Genomic DNA, 23,630 nt, shown 5'->3' with positions numbered 1-23,630 from the left:
TATAATCTTAAGATTTATTGCTATGCAGCATTCAAAAATGGATGAACTAGATCTATTTAAACATTCAATCTCAACATAATGCTGAGAAAAAAAACTGCAGAATTACCCCTAAAATATTCCACTTATGTAAAAATTCTTTTTAAGTTTTTATTATTTTTAAGTAATCTCTACTCCAAACATGGGACTTAAACTCACAACCCCAAGATCAAGAGTTGCATGCCCTACTGACTGAGCCAGCCAGGCACCCCCATTTATGTAAAATTTTTATTTATTTATTTTTTATTTTTAAATATTTTATTTTTAAGTAATCTCTACAACACCCAACATGGGGCTCAAATCGAGATCAAGAGTCACATGCTGTATGCTCTATTGACTGAGCGAGCCAGGGACCCCCATTTATGTGAAATTTCTAAAATACATAAAGCACTACTATATATTAGTTGTTGATACATTTTATACATATACAAAATTATAAGAAATGGATTGTATTTCTATTTAAATATGTTAATTAAATAATTTACCTCTAGACCCTCCTAATTTAATTCTCAACTAAAAATAAGAGTAAAGGAATACAAAAGGTGAAAATCCACAAGGACAAAGAAACAGAACATAAATGACTGCAGGGGTAGAATTTACACAAAATTTTAGAAGCTGGAAAGCAGATAAATGTGTGGTAATTGATTAACATACCAGAGAAAGAACCAGAGGGTAAATGTTGGCAAACAAAAGCATACATACTCCTACTACAGAACCCAAGAAAGGCTCAGGAATTGGAACCCTTTGCAGGAGGGAATCTGGGGTGGAACTTAAAAATGGAAAAGCAATTTAAAAATGTGTTTAAGAAGCAGTTAAATGCTTCAAATTCTCTCTTTCAACCCAATACAGCCAGGCAAATGCCCCTTCTTTATATCTGAAGACTTTAGGCTTACTTTCTGAGGGATGAGCCAGAGAGGGTGTGATAGTGGGAACACACCAGACACAGCTAACCTGGGTGAGATGCCTTATTAAAACCAGGGAAATTTTTAATTCAATATAAAGTTCAATCTTAAAAAAGCACTAGGAAATTAAGTGAAAGTCTATATACTAAATGGGGAGATCCCCAGTCTCTCTTCTCCTCAGCACCAAACCACTTGTAGTCAGACTCCAAGCTCCCCCAGCAAGAAACTGGAGGACTTCCATCTGGGACAATTGACCAGCCCAAAAAAATACCTATAAATACATACAGCTGATGGTATTCAAATGGGGATAGGGGAGGGGAGCTTGAAGGAGACAGACAATCCAGGGAATATAAGAAAACCTAAAAATCCAAAATGTAATTCTCAGAGGTAAGATTTTGCATCTCTAAACCGAGAAATAATACAAAGTTCAATGAAAGATTTGAAAGACAAATTTAAGGAAATCTCCCAAAAAGTAAAATATAAAGACAGAGAAATAGAAAAGATAATAGATTTTTTTTTAAGATTTTATTTATTCATTTGACAGAGAGAGACACAGTGAGAGAGGGAACACAAGCAGGGGGAGTGGGAGAGGGAGAAGCAGGCTTCCCGCGTGGAGCAGGGAGCCCAAGTCGGGGCTCGATCCCAGGACCCTGGGACCACGCCCCAGGCCGAAGGCAGAAGCCCAACGACTGAGCCACCCAGGAGCCCCGGAAAGATAATAGATTAAAAAACAGAGAATCAATTCAGGCTTTCCAGAAAAAGAGAATAGGAAAGTATCAAAGAAAAAGTACAAAAAATAGCCCAGACTTTAAGATCATAAGTTTTCAATTTTAAAGGAATCACAAAGCCCCTAGCATAATGAATTTAAAAATCCACACGACAGCACAAATAATTCTAAACTGTAGAACACTGGGAATAAAGGGAAAATTCTGTAAGTATCTAGAGAGAAGGAAAAAAATGGTATCATACAAAGGAATGAAATCAGAATGGCATCAGATTGCACAACAATGTAAATGTACTTAATGCCACAGAACTATACACTTAAAAATGGTTAAAATGGTAAGATTTATGTTATGTATATTTAACCAAAGAAAAGTGTAAAAAAAGAATGATGGAGCAGGGTGCCTGGGTGGCTCAGTTGGTTAAGTATCCGACTCTTGATCTCAGCTCCAGTCTTGATCTCAGAATCATGAGTTCCAGCCCCACATACTGGGCATGGAGCCTACTTTAAAAAAGAGAGAGAGAATGATGGAGCACTTCAGTGGTAAGATCCCAATTCCTTCATAAGAATTAGTGCATATAGGGGTGCTTGGGTGGCTCAGTTGGTTAAGCGTCTGCCTTTGGCTCAGATCATGATCTCAGGGTCCTGGGATGGAGCCCCGCATCAGGCTCCCTGCTCAGCAGGGAGTCTGCTTCTCCCTCTCCCTCTATATGCTCTCTCTCTCTCTCTCAAATAATTGAATAAATATTAAAAAAAAAAAAGAATTAGTGCATATAAAAACACTACATTTTCTGTAGAATTCTGAAGTAAATGTATGCATTACAAATACCCAGTCTGTTTTACTAGAAATTACATATTTTTATTTACTTCTTAAAAAACTACCATTTGTTTTTGTAAAAATAAAATAAAAAGAATATTAAACTTTTCATAGGCAACACAGGAAGAAAATAGCAATACCTTTAAAATAATGAGAAAATGATTTCTAATAAAAAATTCTATTCCTAAATAGAGTATTATTTAATATCAAGGGTAGAATAAAAACATTTTCATATATGCAAGATTTCAAAAAATTTAATTCCTATAAATGTTAACTCTCAGAGAGCTTCTGGAGAACCAAGAAAGAAAATGACATGTAATTCAGGAAACAGAATTCCCAGGATGACAGTGAAAGGAAATCCCAGGGTGAGATCTGTAGAGCAGGCCTACCTACCAACCAACCTATGCTAGAGCAGAATATAGAAGAATATACAGAATATACAAAGTAGATCTCTAAGGGTTAAAAAAATTGATAAATTATCTATTGGATTTGAATGAATAGGGCAGAGTTTTATGGTCCTGGCTGAGAATCTGGGAATGATTTAGTAATCTGAACTTTAAAAACTGAGCAAATAAAAAAAAGCAAGGCAATTAATTATGCCTACAGAAAATTAAAAGTTATATAAGAAAATAATTATAATCATGGTATATTATATAGCTCAGGTTCAATATTTGTGTAAAATAAAAAATAATTATTTAACCCCCAAATTATATAACCATATTGAGAATATAAGGGAAAAGACATATATGCATTTAAAAGAACCAAAGGCTCATCTTCTATGGCACTGTATATAGGTTTAATATTTTTTAAAAGCAAGTGTTATGGCTATGCTATTAGAAATATTTAAGATCTGGGAGACTGGGGGGCTCAGTTGGTTAAGTGTCTGCCTTCAGCTCAGGTCATGATCTCAAGGTCCTGGGATCCAGCCCAGCGTCGTGCTCCCTGCTCAGTGGGGAGTCTGCTTCTCCTTCTCTCTCTCCCTCTGCCTCCTACTTGTGTGCAATCTCTCTCTTTCTCTCAAATAAATAAATAAAATCTTAAAAAAAAAAAAAGAAAAAATATTTAAGATATATGACTATGGTTTCCTCTAGGGGTGGGATAACTGCTATTTTTCCCTTCTAAGCATATAATACTATTCGAATTTTTGAAACTATGGACATGTATTACCTTGATAAAAATAAGACAGAGTTTCTTGTAGGAAGGAGGAAGAAAGGGGCTTTGACTTTATCTCAATTTTTTTTCTTTCTAAAAGAACAGCTAAGAGCAGTTAATTCTGGATGGTGGGATTATGGGTGTTTCATTATATTTGCAGTTTTAAAACTTATCAACACTACCTTCCACAAGTCCCAAAAGTTTCCTATATAAATGGCTTTCAGATCATTTACAGTTCTGCCTGCCTTCCTTGGAATGCTCTCAACTTTGTCAGTATCCATTTAAACAAACATGCAAAATGTGTTTCCAACCTAGTACAAAAATATATTGGAATCAATACTTTTGTGACCTGGATAAACTTCCGATAATATAGCCGAAGGTGTTTTTAGCAGCACACTGCATAACCAGTTCATGCTACATTTGTGATTAACCAAAATTTCCAGATATTTTTCACACTATACTACACCCAGCTCTTCTTTATCCTGTTCTTGTACATTTGAGTTTAAACATAGGGATTACCTCTGTTAAATTTAATTTCAGTTTGGGCCTACAAACTTTGTAATTTCTCAAAATCTTATAAATAGGTTAGCTAGAAATTAATATACCATTATCCCATTTTATGCATAAGGAAAGTGAAGCACAGAGAAATTAAAATTATTTGCCCAAGGTCACAGAGCTACAGTGAACCAAAATCTTCTATCCCAGTCCAGGGCTCTTTTCATTAAGGCTATGTGGATTTCTAATACAAAACTAGTTAAGATTGCACATAAAATTTCTTGCTTAAGGGGCACCTGGGTGGCTCAGTCGGTTAAGCGGCTGCCTTTGGCTCAGGTCATGATCCCAGGATCCTGGGATGGAGCCCCAAATCAAGCTCCCTGCTCAGCTGGGAGCCTGCTTCACCCTCTCTCTTTGCCCCTTCCCCTGCTTGTGCGTGCTTGCTCTCTCTCTCAATAAATAAAATGTTTTAAAATTCTCTTGCTTAAAAACTGATTTTTTGATTAGTGGTTGAGAGGGTTAAAGAAGGGGTGTGCAAAGGAAGTGGGTGTAGCTATAAAAGGGGAACATGATGGATACTGTGGTGATGAAAATATTTTGTACCTTAACTGTATCAATGTCAATATCCTGGTTGTGATATTGTACTATAGTTTTGCCAGGTGTTACCGTTCAGGGAAACTGGGTAAAGAGTGTATCAGATCTCTCCTAACTCTACATGAATCTAGAATTATCTCAAAATAAAAAGTCTAATAAAAAATAATGATGGATATTTCTTTTTTTAAACCAATTTCATTTTTTAAAGATTTTATTTATTTATTTATTTATTTATTTATTTATTTATTTAGAGAGTGCACATGCATATGAGGGGGTGCGGACGGGAAAAGGGACACAGGGAGAGGGAGAGAGAGAATCTCAAGCAGACTCCCTGCTGAGCAGGGCGCCCTACACCGGGCTCAATCCCACAACCCTGAGACCATGACCCAAGCCGAAACCAGGAGTCAGATGCACAACCCACTGAGCCACCCAGACGCCCCTAAACCAATTTCATTTTAAAGAGCCTTACTTAAATAGTTTAGGTAAATTAAAACAAAATAGAATAGAATCATGCATAGGGCTCTGAAAGCCAGCACCATGGACTTCAAAGGTAGGATAAGTCCCATCAACTAAAGCTCAAAAAAGCCATAAAGAAAAAATTTTCATCCCTGGAAATTAAAAAGGAGACCTCAGAACTCTTATTTCCTAAAGCAGCAAAATCAAACAAGACAGTATGAAAAACAAATTATTAAGCCACCTCAAAAAGAATCATTAAAGTTAGAACCACCAAAGCTTTCCTCAACCCACCACTTTACTGCAATCCTCAACTTAGAGACTGAGTGTCCATGTGTGTCACCTTCAACCTGATATTCACAGCCACATGTTTCAAAAGAGTCCCAAAATTGCTTCTATTTTTTTGCTACTCACAAACTGCCTGAAGCTTCAACCATTTCCTGCTTCTCCCAGCTGCAGGACTTGCAATTAGGAAAACATTTCACTCAGCGTCTAGAGCAGGTCTGGTTAGAATGAGCTCATCCCTTCAGATGTGTACCTGATCCTCAGGAAGCTGTTCCTCCTCCAGCAAACAGGTCTTTGTATGTTTAAAGTGACACCCACAATCAATCAATCAATCAATCAATCAAATGACATCCACAACCTGTGCAACCACTTGGCCAGAGCTAGAACAAGTCCTTCCCTACACATGCCTGGTGCCATGGAATCATTTTCTGCTCGAGCCACTTCACACAACCACAAAGTTCAGGCAGCAGCAGCTCCTGCTGCTATTACAGCCTCACTAGAGAAGATTACATTTTCAGCTACAGTGGAGGTCAGGGTCAGGTCCTTCACCACTACTCTATGAACATTGAGCTGTTTGTTTCTACAGGTCCTTACCCAGAGTCAAACCTTACCAGAATCACCCCTTTTTCCAGAATTTACAACTCATTTTCCTGTACCAGGAATTGTAATGCTTCTAACATCTCTTACTGTTTGTTCTGTGCACAAGTCTCAATTAACCAAGGCAGCTAAATGTACTATATGCAGTTAGAACCAAGTCCTGAAACTCAAGTTTGCTACTCAGTTTCACTACTTCTAAGAAAACATTTACTCTGCCACAGCTGTCTATTTATTGGTAAAGGACATAACAATCCTAAAGGATATGTAGACATCATTTCAAAATAATATACTGGTACTAAATATGTTCGATCAGAAGTACCTGGGTACCAAGTAGTCATTCAACAAATATTTCTGTGCACCTTTATGTACAACCATCTCTGATAGGGTGCTGAACTGGGCTTTCAACTTAAAAAAAAAATCTAAGAAATATCTCTTCCCACCTTAGCCTTCCACAGGACCTCCTCAGTATTTTTACTTCTGCCATGATAAGCTTCTAATACACTAACAGGCTAAGGAGTATAAACTAGTCAGAGAAATATCAATTCATGAGTGGTTACCTTTGAGAGATGACAAGGGACATGCAATCAAGAAGGGAAACTTTTGTTCTATAAAAGCCCAGGTGAAAGGATGAAAAAAACAAGCTACAGACTAGAAGAAAGTATTTGCAAACCACATATTCAACAAAGGACTAGTACCTAGGCTATATAAAGATCTCTCAAAACTCAACAGTAAAATATCAAACAAGCCAATTAGAAAATGGGCACAAGATATGAACAGACTTTCCAACAAAGAGGATATACAAATGGCAAATACGCACATGAAAAGGTGTTCAACATTATCAGCCATTAGGGAAATGCAAATCAAAACCACAATGCAGTATCACAGCACATGTATCAGAATGGCTAAAATAAGAAGTAGTGACACCACCAAATGCTAGTGAGGGTGCAAAGAAACCGGCTTACTGATACATTGCTGATGGGAATGTAAAATTTACTTTTAGTGCCAGTCTGGAAAATAATTTGGCAATTTCTTTAAAAACTAAACATGCAACTACCATACAATCCAGCAATTACACTCCTGGACATGTATCCCAGAGAAATGAAAATGTATATTCATATAAAACTTTATACAAATATTTGTAGCAGCTTTATTTGTTTTTGTTGTTGTTGTTTTCATAGCAGCTTTATTTGTAATAGCCCAAAACTAGAATCAGCCCAGATGTCCTTCAACAGGTGAATGTTTAAACAAATGATGGTACATATATCCATATCATGGAATAGTACTCAGCACAAAATATTGATACATGCAACAACTTGAGTGAATCTCCAGGAAATTATGCTGAAAGTAAAAAAGGCAACCCCAAATGGTTACATATTTTATGATTCCATTCAGATAACATTTTTGAAGTGAGAGAATTTTAGAAAGGGAAGACAAATTAGTGGTTGCCAGGAATGCAGCTGGGGTTGTATATGGAGCAACAGTAGGGATACTTGTGGTTTTAAAGCTATTCAGTATGTTGACTATAGTGATGGATACATGAACCTACACATGTAAAAAAATTACACAGGATACACACAAATACACACACACACACAATGAATAAAAATGTAAAGCTACAGAAATCTGAATTAGATCAGTGGTATGTACCAATATCAATACCCTGGTTGTAATATTATACTGTACTTTTGCAAAACGTTACCGTTGGGGAAACTGAGCAAAATATATAGAGATCTCTCTGTATTATTCCTTGCAACTGCAAGTCAATCTACAATTATCTCAATAAAAATTTCAATTAAAAAAATATGTGAGTTTGGGGCACTTGGCTGGTTCAATCGATAGATCATGTGACTCTTGATCTTGGGGTCATGAGCTCCAGCCCATGCTGGGTGTAGAAATTACTTAAAAAATAAATAAAATCTTAAAAAACAATGTGGGTATAAGTAACTTGCCTATTTTTACACAGAAACTGAGCTGACATTCAAACCTGACACTTAGCTCTGCATCTTCACCCAAGAAAATAGTAACAAATAACTTTAGGTAAATTACTTCCAAAAAAACTAAACAAAGAAAGCAATTACTAACACTAGGAAAAATAATATTTATGTAAGAAAGGAAATGTATTACTATATGGCTTAGCTATGAAATCTATAAAGTCATAATGGAAACAATGAATACAGATGTATTAGTTTTCTATTACTGTGGTAAAAACAACATAAACTTTTTATCCTAGACTTCTGTAGGTTAGAAATCCAGTATGCTTTCTCTGGGCTAAAATAACAGTGGTGCTAAGGTTGTGCTGCCTTCTGGAGGTACTAGGGGAGAATCTTTTTCCTCGCCTTTTCTAGTGTCTACAGGATACTTGCATGACTCTGCTCATGTTCTCTTTCCTCCATATTCAAACCAGCAACAGAGATTGAGTCCTTCTCATATAGCATCTCTTCTGCCTCCCTCATCTACTTTTAACAATCCTTTTAATTACATTGAACCCATCTCCATAAGCCAGGGTAATCTCCCTATTTTAAAATCAGCTGATTAGCAACCTTAATTCCATATGCAACCTTAATTCTCTTTTGCCATGTACAGGTCCCGCTTATTAGAATGAGACATGGGGGGGGTATCATTCTGCTTACCACAACTGATTTAATCAAAACTGTATTATACCTATATTGGGAGAGAAAATGTGTGTGTATGGATGCAGGGCAGGGGTAGGTATAATAGAAAATAGCAGTTTAGCAGTTCAAGCATATCATTTAGAAATATATATGAAGGGGTCGCCTCGGTGGCTCAGTCAGTTAAGTGTCTGCCTTCAGCTCAGGTCATGATCCTGGGGTCCTGGGATCGAGCCCTACAGCGGGCTCCCTGCTCAGTGGGGAGTCTGCTTCTCTCTCCCCCCCTCCCTCTCTCTGTGTCAAATAAATAAATAAAATCTTTTTTAAAAAGTACTATTTCACTTTAATGTACATGCATTACTATGACTTGATTTTATTTTTTAATGGCTTCCAATTTGCATGGCTTTATCTCAGAGGTTGGCACAGACAAACCAGTTGCATAATATTGGTAATACCCTTAGGCACTTTGAGGAAATTACAGGAAAAAGAACGATTTGAACGACCAACTATGGAATTTGTCCTGACTGGGGACACTTATGTCTTTCAGCACTCTGAGCAAGAAACCTAGTCAGAAAATTCCTAACTAATTTCCTGGAAAATATCTGTGACCTAGAGAGGAGGAAGACTGCTTCTAATACTTGGGAACTAGTGTCTGAACAAGATTAGTGCCACAGGCTTGAAGAGTGGTCTATTTTGATCAATGCCACCACAAATAGATTTTGTTCAGTCAAACAGTTCTGGGTGGAAAATGGCATGGGCAAAGTCAGGATGACAGGAAAGACATTGACTCGTTTAGGGAATAGAATGTAGCTTAGCCTGGCTGAAAGGATAAGATAGTGGGACTCTAACTAGAAATAAAGTGAGAATCATGGGTCAGTCTTTGATAATCAATGGAAGACTACTGAATGCTGTTGAACAGGAAAGTAACAAAGAGCAAAGAATACTTTTTTACTCGGTTTTCAAAAGTGGTTGGTATTCAGTGAAGCTCAAGGAAAGTATTTTCAGAGCCAATCCACATCTAGGACTATGGTGCGACACTTGAGGCTCCCAGGTAGAAAATTTAAGTAGGCACTCATTCTCAGGGTCAACCAAGTGACCATGCACTTGCACAATCCTGAGTGCCTCCTTAAATTTTCCACTTACACAACCCTTAGTATCCTTATTTTGTGGGCTAAGGACCTCATTTGCCTCATCCTTAAAAGCCAAAAAGTGGAAACAACTCAAATGTCTATCAGCTAATGAACAAATAAATAAAATGTCTTATATACATACAATAGAATAAGGAATATTTTTTGGCTATTAAAAGGAATAAAATACTGATACATGCCACAACATGGACGAACCTTGAAAATATGCTGAGCTGAAGAAGCTAGTCACAGAAGGCACCACATAATGATATTTTATGATTCCATTTGTATGTAATGTTCAGAATGGGTAAATCTATGGAGACAGAAATAAATTAGTAGTTGCCAAGGGCTACAGTTGTGGGTAGAAATGGAGTGATTGCTACTGGATATATGGTTTCTTTTTGGGATGATAAAAATGTAATGAAATTGGGGCGCCTGGGTGGCTCAGTCGGTTAAGCGTCTGCTTTCAGCTCAGGTCATGATCCCAGGGTCCTGGGATCAAGCCCCGCATCGGCTCCCTGCTCAGCAGGGAGCCTGCTTCTCCCTCTCCCTCTGCCTCTCCCCCTGCTTGTGCTCTCTGTCAAATAAATAAATAAAATGTTTTTTTTTAAGATTTTATTTATTTATTTATTTGAGAGAGAGAGAGAAACAGCATGAGAGGGGAGAGGGTCAGAGGGAGAAGCAGGCTCCCCGCTGAGCCAGGAGCCCAATGTGGGACTTGATCCCAGGACTTCGGGATCATGACCTGAGCTGAAGGCAGTAGCTTAACCAACTGAGCCACCCAGGCACCCTAAATAAATAAAATCTTTATAAAAAATGTAATGAAATCGATTGCAGTGACAGCTATACAACTCTATAAATACACTAAAAACTTTTAAATTGTGCATATTAAATAGGTGAATTACACAGTATGTGAATTATATCTCAATAAAACTGTTATTTTAAAAACAGGCATTTAGTAACTATTGAAAAAAGAAGTAAGGTGAAAGTCACCATGAAATAAAAACTTCAAATTGAATATATACAATGGAATATTACTCAGCCATCAGAAAGGATGAATACCCAAATTTTACATCAACATGGATGGGACTGGAGGAGATTATGCTAAGTGAAATAAGTCAAGCAGAGAAAGTCAATTATCATATGGTTTCACTTATTTGTGGAACATAAGGAATAGCATGGAGGATATTAAGAGAAGGAAGGGAAAAATGGGGGGTGGGAATTGGAGGGAGAGATGAACCACGAGAGACTATGGACTCTGAGAAACAAACAGGGTTTTGGGGGGAGGGATTGGTTAGCCCGTTGATGGGTATTAAGGAGGGCACGTACTGCATGGAGCACTGGGTGTTATACGAAAACAATGGATCGTGGATCACCACATCAAAAACCAATGATGTACTGTATGGTGACTGACATAACATAATAAAATTAAAAAAAAAAAACTTCAAATTGATTTTTAAAAGGGAGTTATTATTTCTTTTCCTAAGTTTTTATTTTTTATTTTTATTTAATTATTTTTTTAAGATTTTATTTATTTATTTGACAGAGAGCTAGAGAGGGAACACAAGCAGGGGGAGCGGGAGAGGGAGAAGCAGGCTTCCCGCGGAGCAGAGAGCCCAATGTGGGGCTCGATCCCAGGACCCTGGGATCATGACCTGAGCCGAAGGCAGATGCTTAACTAACTGACCCACCCAGGTGCCCCTCTTTTCCTAAGTTTTTAGAGTAGGCATAGGAAAGACAACTGTAGGGGCGCCTGGGTGGCTCAGTCAGTTAAGCGTCTGCCTTCAGCTCAGGTCATGATCCCAGGGTCCTGGGATCCAGCCCCGCATCGGGCTCCTTGCTCAGCAGGGAGTCTGCTTCTCCCTCTCCCTCTGCCTGCTGCTCCCCTTGCTGTGCACTCACTCTCTCTCTCTCCCCCGCTCTCTAATAAATAAATAAATCTTTAAAAAAAAAAAAAAGGAAAGACAACTGTAAGACTTCCATACTCTGCCCAGTTAAAATTATGGCCAGAATTTTATTCATACAGATTTACTCAAAATAACTTGCAATGTGGAAATTTGTGGTTTAAACATTGGTCAAAACATGAATAGTATAAATGTGTATTCTCAATATCAGTAAATACTCTAAAACTCAGAGGTGTCTAAAATTTACCTTTTTAATTACAAAGTTTCCTACTACAATTCTGTGAAATAACTAGAAGTTTCCTTAGAACTGGTAGGTCCCAAGACTACAATGGCACTGCCTCTCTCTGGGGTTCCCCAAGATTAAAGGAACACATGATGGGAATTCCCAATCCTCACAAATACCTTTCTGGTCTACAATGACCACGAGTAAAGATAAATAAAGGCTGAAAGAAATGGCACCATACAGCTTTGACTGGGGTCAACGTTCAGGACACGATGCACCACCAAAGGAAATGGATCTGCACAGAGAAACAACAGCTGAACCCAGGTCAGAAATGAGATAATGGCACACAAATAAGGAGAAAGTTCTGTTTCCATGGATAATGGATTTTTCTACAAACCTGACTATGAAACTACTGTACTGTCTAAAAGATATCTATTCAGAAATTTCTTCTCAGGAGAAAGAAAATTTTTTTCTTCTGGGAATTTCAAGTAAGTCATTGAATGCCTGCTGGCTTTATGTTAAAAATCTACCTTTTATGTCACAGAAGAAAATGAACCTATACACAGGTCAAAATAAGACCAACAAAAATATATTCCACAAGAGTCCAATATAGCCTTATCCTCAGCTTCTGTTTTCATTTAAAAACTCAAATGCTATTTGAAAAACGTGCTTTGTAGAACATGTTTCTTGCTTTCAACATAGTACAGGAAGGTACTGCTAAGAGAAAGTATTTAAGGAGCACCTGGCTGGCTCAGTCAGTAGAGCATCTGACTATTGATCTCAGGGTCAGGAGTTCAAGCCCCACACTGGGGATAAAGCCTACTTTAAAAAAAAAAAAAGGTGCTTAAATACTGAAACATAGATTTCAGAAAAGTTCATTCATTGCACACCAACAACAGGGCTATTGGCTTTTTTCTCAAAAGCCACTTGTCTATAAAGAACATTTATATAGCCAAACTGAAAGAAATATGAAAAACTCTGAAAGAGCAACAGAAGATTAAAAACGTTTTTGTATATAGTACAATCATATAAATATTTATGTGTGTGTCTGATATAAATGAGAATGAGAGAGAGAGTTCACAAATTTACTATATGGCACTGTCCCCAAACAAAAAATTTGGATAACCGTTTCTGCAGATGTATTCCCTGGGAGAAAAAGACTGAAAAGTGAACCTCAAAGTGAATTCTACTTTCCCACTAATTCTCATTAAACATAAAAAATGTGTCCATATTTTTCATATCAATAAACCAACTTAAAATTTTAGTGAAGATAAGATCAGGCTGGTGACTGGCTCAACACTAACCTGGACATTAGAATCCATTTTCAATATTTCTTCTGGGAGCAATACTGTTTTTCTAGCAGGTAAATACTCCTTTTAGCACTTCCTATTATTTTCCCAACCCATACCATTCCTACTCATCCCAATGCTCAGCAATTTCTTTTATGTCTGGAAAATCCCTCAACACTCACAGCTCCCAGAATGTTCTCCTTGTCAGCCTCTGCCTTCCCTTAACTTTTAGTTGATGCCTTTCACTTGTAAGCACATCCAAACCTAAACAGGACAGGGAATTTATCAGACGCTATCAGCAATGGAAAGGGTCTGGAATGGGGTGGTGTGTTACATGTGTGACCAGCAGTTCATGGATTTTCTCTACCTTCTATATTTGGCCATTTTGATACAACCTTCAAGGCAGACATCTTGGTATTCTCCTCAGTGTTGTCAATGGCACTTTATGCACTGATGGAGATGTTCCATTATCTGCACTCTCCAATATAGTAGCCACATGTGAATATATGGCTAGTAAGACTGAGGAAATGAATTCTTACCCTTACTTAATTTTAATAACCACATGTGGCTAGTGGCCTCCATATTGAACAGCAAAGCTAATTCCTGCAGAAACTCAAGCTATTGCTCTGGATGCCAAACCCTTGGCTAGTGACCAGATACCCAATCAGGATCTTGCCAGCCCTCTCTCCTAGATGTTCCTTGTATGCCCCAGCTTGTTGAGAGGGTCCTACAGTGAATAAATCAATCATTTGGAAACACAAAGTGACTACCTGCCTAATTTTCTATAGTTCCTATCATCTCAACCCTGCTGCTTTGTCACTACTAAATTGAACTCTTTTGAACTTCAGGTTAGTACTATCCTTTAGATATTACCAATTAGATCACTGCTTCTCAGACTTTAAGGTGTATATGAATCACCTGGGGATCTTGTTAAAACATGGATTCTAATTCTATGTTTCTAATATGTTTCTAAGTGGTCCTAACTCTAGGTTCTAGGTTCTCCTAACCCCTAATCTGAATGGATCCATACAACTGACAGTTCAGCAGCAAACATGAATTCAGACCTGTAAGTTATGGCATGCCTTCTCTTTCATCAAATGTTTGCACCATGTAATGGAGCTGTATTGGCAGTATGAATTTTTTTTAATGTAAGTTCTGTGTCCAACATGGGGCTTGAATTCATGACCCCAAGATCAAGAGTCATATGCTTTACCAGCTGAGTCAGCCAGGCACCCCTGGTAATATCAACTTTGAGCAGTACATGACATTATTTGATATGGTATACTATGGGTCTGAAAATTAATAATAACTACTATTTTTGAGTACCTTATTCTACAGAGGAGGATGTGGCTCAATGAGCTAAAGATCACAATGTTAATAACTGACAACTGGAATGGGAGCCAAGGTTTGTTAAATTCCAGTGCCCATAATCTTTCTACTATGCCAACTTCTCTCTCAATGCTAATCTCAAGAATGTTCACATGTCAAGGTTTCTCTTAAGAGAGCTATGAGGGGCTGTTGCCCCTAAAGAATTATTTTTCCCCAAGTATAACAATAATCAAAAAACTAGTTTCTTCTAATTGTATGATTAAATATCAGATATAGATATTATTTACATATTTACATATTCTACTATGGATTTTCAACCTGGTCAATTTTATTCAGCTATCTTCTCCCCAACTTTAAATTTAACTCCGTTAATGCAGATGGCACATCACAATACATAGGATTGAGTTTCTGAATTTTACAATCAAATACCATTTGTATCCAGAAGTGGGCTTTTTTTCCCGTTGTTTTAATTCATAGTTTTATTCACCAGACTTGGTTTAAAGAATTCTAACCCTCTCAGAATTTTCCTAGTGTAAAGATAACTTCAAAGCATTGCAACATCCCATTCTAATGTTTTACCTACTGATGGTCAAGAGGTTCCCATAAAAACAAACAACAACAACAAAAAACCACTGCAAGCTATATGACAAAAGATTAACACTTTTCTGATAAAGAGATTTAAAACATGTCAAAATAAGAAAAAATTGTGTATGCCAAAATGAAAACTGGCAAAGACATCAGCTGGAATATATGACTATCTAGAAAATCCAAAAGAATCAAATGAAAAATCATGATATTTAATAAAAGCATTTAGTAAGGAAATCCAATTCAAGATCAACATAGAAGAATCAATAGCTTTACTATATGTCAGCAATAACCAATTTTTTAAATGCGATAAGGTAAAAGATCCCAATTGCCACAACTTTAAATAACTATAAAATACCTAAAAATTAGACATGTACAAGATCAATGTGAAGAGAACTATAAAATTTTCTGAAGGATTTTTTTTAACTTGAATAGAGAGAATATCCTGTTTCTTTTCTTTTTTTTTTAAGATTTTATTTATTTATTTGACAGAGAGAGACACAGCGAGAGAGGGAACACAAGCAGGGGGAGTGGGAGAGGGAGAAGCAGGCTTCCTGCGGAGCAGGGAGCCCGATGCGGGGCTCGATCCCAGAACCCTGGGATCATGACCTGAGCTGAAGGCAGACGCTTAATGACTGAGCCACCCAGGCGCCCCGAATATCCTGTTTCTAAATGGGAAGTCTCAACATTGTAAAGATATAAATTCTTCCATAAAGTAAATAAACTATCTGTTTCAATTAATGCCAATTACAATCCCAACAGAATTTTTGTTTGTAATGAAACCTGAAAGACTAATTCTGAAAGAAAAAGTCTCTTCTTACATATAGTCTAAGACTGAGAGGGGAACTGACCTTCAAACATACTACAAATAACCAATAATTAAAACTGGGTGGTACTGGGGTGCCTGGCTGGCTCAGTCATTGGAGCATGCAACTCTTGATCTCGGGGTTGTGGGTTCAAACCCCACATTCATTGGGTGTAGAAATTACCTTAAAAAAATCTTTAAAAAAGATGGGACTGGGGCGCCTGGGTGGCTCAGTTGTTAAGCGTCTGCCTTCGGCTCAGGTCATGATCCCAGGGTCCTGGGATCGAGCCCCGCATCGGGCTCCCTGCTCCACGGGAAGCCTGCTTCTCCCTCTCCCACTCCCCCTGCTTGTGTTCCCTCTCTCGCTGTGTCTCTCTCTGTCAAATAAATAAAATCTTTTTTAAGAAATAAAAAAAAAACAGATGGGACTGTATGAATATAAAAATTTTAGTACATCAATAGACACTGTAGGGGCGCCTGGGTGGCTCAGTCGTTATGCGTCTGCGTTCGGCTCAGGTCATGATCCCAGGCTTCTGGGATCGAGCCCCGCATCAGGCTCCCTGCTCAGCCAGGAGCCTGCTTCTCCTTCTCCTGCTCCCCCTGCTTGTGTTCCCTCTCTAGCTGTCTCTCTCTGTGTCAAATAAATAAACAAAAGATCTTAAAAAAAAAAAAAATCAATAGACACTGTAGATAATGCAACACACTGGAGAAAATATGTGCTATATATATTTATAAATACAGATTTGCATCCACATACATATAAAGAGTTCTTGCTAATCAAGAGGTAAAAGAAAAAGCTTCAAAAAGGCAAAGAATAGAATAAGAAATTTCACAGAAGGAAATATAATAGCCAATAAAGAAATTAAAAGATGCTCAAACTCACAAGTAATCTGAAAACTGCAAATTAAAACAAAAATTTTCTGCCCACCATATTGGTAAAAATGTACGAGATTGACAATACCAAGTATTGGCAAGTAGGGAAGGATATAGGTGCTTTCATAAACTGCTGGTGGAATGCATAATAGTACACAGACTATTTAAACGGCAGATTGGCAATATCTTTAAAAATATGCATACCTTTCAAGCAACAACTCTAGGCACTACTCTAGAGGTATTCTAGAACATTTACACAAGACACAAGAATAAGAGATGTTCATTTTAATTGGTAAATGTAAAAATCGTGGATAACTTAAATGTCCATCAATAAAAGAATGGTTAAATAAATTACAGGAATTCAAAATGAAATATAATCAGCTGTTAAAAACTGAGTATTGAGAGGATGAGATCTCACAGGCACACAGCTAAGTTAAAAAAAAGAGCTGCAGAAAAAATATATTATCATATAAAAAGCTATAAATAGATACATAAATTATAAATGGCATAGAAAAATCACTGGAAGAAAACCCACCAAAAAGAATATTCTGGAAGGGGATTCTTTGCTTCTAGCCTCTACATAAATTTTTTTAATGTTATTTTTCCTCTTTAAGTATACAATTTAAATATTTATAAAAATTGGGGCATCTGCTGGCTCAGTTGGTAATAGCATACAACTCTTTATCTCGGGGTTGTATGTTCGAGCTCCATGTTGGGTGTAGAGATTACTTAAAAATAAAAAAAAAATCTTTAAAAAAATTTTTTTAGGTGTTTTGGGGCACTTGGCTGGCTCAGTCAGCCGAGCAGGCACCTTTGATCTTGGGGTTGTAAGTTCAAGCCCAACATTGGATGTAGAGATTACTTAAAGATAAAATCTTAGGGGCGCCTGGGTGACTCAGTCGTTAAGCGTCTGCCTTCGGCTCAGGGTCATGATCCCGGGGTCCTGGGATCAAGCCCCGCATCGGGCTCCCTGCTCGGCGGGAAGCCTGCTTCTCCCTCTCCCACTCCCCCTGCTTGTGTTCCCTCTCTCGCTGTGTCTCTCTCTGTCAAATAAATAAATAAAATCTTTAAAAAATAAATAAATAAAATCTTTAAAAAAATGTTTTTTAAGTATTTTAAAGAAGACATAAACAGTGAAGTCAAGAAAGAAAAATATGGAAAAATGTTCAACTTCATAGGCAATCAAAGAAATGGAAATTTAAAATGAGATGTCACTTTTCACCTATCATGTAAACTTTTTACTTTGTTCAATTTCCATTTATTTTTGCGATGTAAGTGCTGGGAAATTAATACTTTTTCCCACTCCCATCCCTGGAGGAGTGTAAATGAATAGAACCTTTCCGGGGGTATGTGTATCAAAGTAGAAGAAAAGGTCTTCAGGCTCTCCTGTGGAGATTGAGAGTTAAAGAATACTTTTAGACCATTATCCACTTTACACATCGCCAACTACTCTTTCAGTTTTCAACCTTTCTGGGATAGAAGTTCCATGTTCTGCCCTCAAACTCTTCCTCTCATCTCACTCTCTTACTTTAAACCTTTCTTAGAAAAATGTCTCGGGATGCCTGGGTGGCTCAGTCAGTTGAGCATCTGCCTTCGGTGCAGGTCATGGTCCCAGGGTCCTGGAATCGAGTCCCGCATCGGGCTCCTTGCTCAGCGGACAGCCTGCTTCTCCCTCTGCCTGCCACTCCCCCTGCTTGTGCTGTCTCTCTCTCTCTGATAAATAAAATCTTTAAAAAGAAAAATGTCTCAGTGCCTCAAAAATAAGTCACATGAAAAACATGGGCACCCAGCCCACTTAGTTAAGATATTAGAAAACACAGAATCTCATTCATACCCACATGCTATTCCAGCCTATAGATGAAAGACTGCTGGAGAAAGTCAACTCGATGAAAAAACCTCACCTGACTCACCTTCAAATCTGTATGTATGTCTTAAGAATATTATGTACTACAGGGGCACCCAGGTGGCTCAGTTGAACATCTTGGTTTTGGCTCAGGTCATGATCTCAGGGTCCTCGGACTGAGCCCCAGGTTGGGCTCCATGGTCAGCCGGGAGTCAGCTTGAGGATTCTCTCCCTCTGCCCCTCCCCCACTCACTCATGCACCCATTCACACGCACTCTCTCTCTAAAATAAGTAAGTAGGGGCGCCTGGGTGGCGCAGTTGGTTTAAGTGACTGCCTTCAGCTCAGGTCATGATTCCGGAGTCCTGGGATCAAGTCCCACATCGGGCTCCCGGCTCAGCGGGAAGCCTGCTTCTCCCTCTGACCCTCTCCCCTCTCATGCTGTTTCTCTCTCTCTCTCTCTCAAATAAATAAATAAATAAAATCTTTAAATAAATAAATAAATCTTACAGAAAAAAGAATATTATGTATTACAACATAGTTGTATCCCTCCACTTTTTTTTTTTTTTTTTAGGTTTTATTTATTTATTTGACAGAGAGAAACACAGCGAGAGGGAATACAAGCAGCGGGTGTGGGAGAGGGAGCAGCAGGCTTCCTGAGGAGCAGGGAGCCCGATGCGGGGCTCGATCCCAGGACGCTGGGATCATGACCCGAGCCGAAGGCAGACACTTAACGACTAACCACCCAGGTGCCCCCCTCCACTTTTTTAAAGGCATGTCAACATTTGTTAAAATGGGCCAGTAAGGCAGCTAGACACAAAAAAATGAAACAGTAATATAAGAAACCAAATGTAAGAAGCTTTTGAATAAACGATCTGAATGCATTTATTCTAAGTAGGAAGTATAAGTACAGTATAAGGGAAACAAGTAATCAGTTTGTACTCTCATCTATCAATAGCCTCCTGAGAACACTGGTTTCCTAAAATTAGCTGAGAGCATCTATAACTCTATGTATAGTAATTATTAAATATAATTTGGCAATGTGGTACAGTAGAAGAAACACTTAATTGGAAATCAGGACGCCTGGGACATTGCAGCTGTGTGACTTTGGCAAGTCACCGAAAAGTTCCTCTAGGCTTTAGTTTCCTTAATATAAAAGGAAATGGATTGGACTCATCCACCTTAAGCATTAAGTCTAGACCTAAGTATCAACAATGATGGTATCTATCATTCTCACTTAGATTTCTAAAGAAACCATGTACTAAGATATAAAATTTGAATTTCAACCAGAAAATCAGATTTTGGACTTTAGAATAGAGTTTAAAAAGTCTGAATGCAAATATATAAATACATGTGATATGTATATACATTTTTTTCAATACAAAAAAAACCCAGCAATATAAAAAAATGTTTGACTAAATCTCTTAAAGTCTATTGTAATAACATTTGTCCTACTGCATTTGAATATAGATAACTGTTTCCATTATTAAAATGATCACTTTCTAGAAGACTGCAAATGTTAACAATTGCTTGTTATAACTATTTTCCCAAGCATAGCTCTCTGTACAATTATATACAACATGAATACGGCAATTTACTCAACTCTCTGTACAACAATACAAATATCATATTTAGCGTCATGTTAATATTCAAATTAGTTCCCATATAGAGTGTAAATATGTGAGGGAGAAAAATCTATGAACAAAGACAAAGAGACTGAATTCTGGTCTTCTGGCCAATTCCACCTTCAATCTCTGGCCCCCCAATCCCAAGGTACCCTCCCTGCAAAAGAGGGAATCTTGCTTAGTTTTTCCAATCACATATATTTCCATTTCCAATCCCTAATCTGCCATTTACTAGCTCTATAACTTCCTTAATTTATTGAAAGTACTGGTACCAGCTGAAGAGCAGAGTGTCATAAGGATAAAATGAGATAACATGACTGGCACATTAATAATCACTCAACAAATGTTATTATGCTTACTACTGACTTAAGAACATACAGTGGTATTTATTTTAAGAGTACAAAAGAAGACTTAAATTATGAACTGACCTGTGAATTTTCTCAAGCTTTCATTATAACTTTTATCTCTTCTGAGAAACGTTATGTTCTACTTATGCAGCACAGTTTAGAATTTGCTTAATGTTTTGTAATTTTTTTAAATTATTTCTTCTTTTTTAGTCTTGTCAACTAGGTAAACTCTTGAGGGCCAGAACCTTGTTTCATAAGCTTGGTTTCATATATTGTGCTTATTACATTGTAATTATTTGTTTCTCTGTCACACCTCCCCCCTTCCTAGGTTCTGAGCATTGCAAGGCAGAGAGCAAAGCTTACTTGTGTTTGTATTCTGAAGGCTTAGTAATCACACAAAATAGGTCTCAATAAATGTTTGTTGAATGGGTAAATGAATGAATTAATCTCCCTCCCCCCAGTGCCTAACACAGTACTCTATATATAATAGGAACTCAGTAAAGCTCCTTAATGGATTCATGCAGAAATCTTTTGGACCCAACCACATAAAGCTGTATCTTGCCTCAGACAAGCACTTCTACTTTAAAGTTTAGCTCCTAATATTACAAATTAAAAGTTTTAGTCTAACACATATCAAATAAATAGGTTCAATGATTGACCACATTAAGGCTAGTGCCAGAAGGATTTAAAAGCCATTATTCTAATTAATGAATTTGTGAACCTCAACATGGAAAAATCCAGTTACATAATCAAGAGAGGTTATCTCCTGCAAATTTATACCTACAAAAGATAGTGAGAAAAATTATCAGAAAGTTTGTATCTGTCGACTGAAATGGGTAAGTTATTTTTATGCCTGAATTGAAGCCATTGTTTCCACTAGAAATAAGAGTTCAGGAGCAAAGTGGTCCAACCCATCTCCACAAAATAATCTTGAGACTCAGAAACTAAATATTTTGCCTTCTCCTTGATTTTAACCCCTGAGAGATTCATTTTATTCTCAGATTAGCAGATACTCAAAACTTGTTCTGTCTCCTAAAAAAAAAAACAAAACAAACAAAAAAACTTCATCCATTTCTTAAAAGGCAAATAACCTGAATATGCACACTTTGGGAACACTAGGTTTTATAGTCAACTTAACTAAAACTATCCCTAGTGTTCAGCTTGCTGCTGCTGCAATACAAACACTTTTCTTGGTTTTTAAATTACATCCGTGGAAAGCTTAAGTGTCGTACTGCACATTCTTCTACTGTATCAGCTAAACTAGTTTTACAGTGCATATATAATTTCGTAAGTACACCGTAAAGGAATTCTATACTTGAATGAATCTGGGAAGAAACGTGATTTCAGCACACACACCCCTTTTTCCAACTCAATACGCTCCAGAGGAAGCACATCTTAGTTTTTTTCCTCAAGAATTTCTCTCCCGCCCCCACCCCACACTTCACAGCAGCAATCATTCATTATCCCACTCACAATCTCTCCGCAGAAAGAACCTCACCAACTAATACTAGTTCACCAGGACCCTTCTTCCACATCACATCGTCCGTGGGGAATTTCCTTGGAAGGGGCGGGTGGTGGTGGAGGTCCCGGACGCCACCATTCCCGCCACGCCATTTATGACCCAGGTCCTGGCGCGCAGTCCTAGACCAGCGTCCGGCGGACCCCAGGGAGCTGCAAGGGGTCCGACACCGGCCCCCCCATCCCCCCAGTGCAAAGCAAACCGGGCCCAACCTCCGTGCTCCCATTCAACATACCCTCCTCTTCGCGATACCCCATTTCTTCCCACTTATTCCTCGATGTAGTCCGGTCCCTTTATCCAGTTCTGAGTCCGCGTAACTCTCTTCCTGCCAATACACACACCCTCCACGCTCCGGCCCCTGCCCCTTGAACCCTACTATACCCGGGTCCCTCCCACTGGACCTCACGGCAGCTCTAGCCCTCCGAGTGCCCTAGTGCAGACCGGCGTCAGGTCCCTGTACCCCACTGGACCTAGGTTCTCCCTCACACGTCACACTTGGGCCCATTCCTCCCTACCTACCCCCCCAACCGGGGCTACCCCCTGCACCCCGTTACCTCCGACCCCGCCCCCCTGAGGGTGTCGCACTCACAGCTCCTGCCGCCGCATCCTTAACCGCCGCGGCTGCTATAGCTACGGGGAGCCAAGGCAACCAGCTCTCGCGACACTTTCCTCAGCTAACGGCGAGAACAGCCGAGAAGAGCTTCTCGCAAGAAAGTAAACGAGTCAGGCTCGAGAAGGCTAAATATATCTCGCGATAGTAGTGTGTAAAATGGCGGCCGCCAAGCGTTTTGGGGGTGGCCGGGAAAGGTTTGCTGGTGGGTGAGGGCAAGGAAGGATCTGGAGCAGAGAGTCGGAAAACTATTGCAGGGAGGACCGGCTGAGCTGGGGGGAGTTACTATAGCGAACCCTACCCTGGAATAACTTTAGGGATGTGGCCTTCTCCAAGTGCCTCATAGAGCAGTGTCGCCTTTAGTTGAAGTTCCGTTTTCCTGGCATTTTCCTTATGCATACGGAGTGGTTAGAGATGGAGCGAGCAAGCCAGAAATTGACCTTACAATCTCCTCATAACCTTCCTTCAAGAAGTTTTCATCCGTTCTTCTCACACTGGTTTGCAAATGGTATTTGGTTTCCCAGAAATATTTGTTTATTCACGGGTTCCCCACCCCTATCAGTTCGCCAGACCAAAATAGGAAATAAAAGGTTTTTTTAAAAAAATCGAACATAAGCACAGGTGTTTGCCTTGGATGCGGAAAGGGGACCGCATTGGTGTATTATTTGAATTTTGCACTTGCTGCTTGCCACACTGGACACATCCTTAATTCCTGACAACATTTAGTCGTAGGGCTTTCTCTCTGCTCTCAGACAACTGTAAATACAGACTGAATAGCATCTGGAACAGAAGATGGATTTAAAGAACGTTGGTGAGGCTGGTCCGAAGGTAGTGAATTATCTCAGTTGTTCACAGTTACAGATTGAACTCCTTGTTCTACTGTGTTTGTTTT

General features: G+C 38.6%; 1 protein-coding gene across 4 annotated transcripts in view; it reads right to left on the bottom strand.

The window, feature by feature from the left end:
- The window catches only part of USP54 (ubiquitin specific peptidase 54), a 121,369-nt gene extending 98,516 nt beyond the window's left edge, over positions 1 to 22,853 (bottom strand). The window contains exon 1 of one of the 4 annotated variants that reach the window (XM_036110297.2): positions 22,718 to 22,853. The gene's annotated coding sequence lies outside the window, so the exon portion shown is untranslated. The other 3 variants (XM_036110298.2, XM_036110296.2, XM_036110300.2) reach the window with 3 other exon arrangements.
- Between the last annotated feature and the right edge of the window lie 777 nt (positions 22,854 to 23,630).

Source organism: Halichoerus grypus, chromosome 7 (assembly GCF_964656455.1).
Source record: "Halichoerus grypus chromosome 7, mHalGry1.hap1.1, whole genome shotgun sequence".
NCBI classification, from domain to species: domain Eukaryota; kingdom Metazoa; phylum Chordata; class Mammalia; order Carnivora; family Phocidae; genus Halichoerus; species Halichoerus grypus.
The sequence above is the reverse complement of the archived record's forward strand: the minus strand, read 5'-3'. Positions and strand labels throughout refer to the sequence as shown.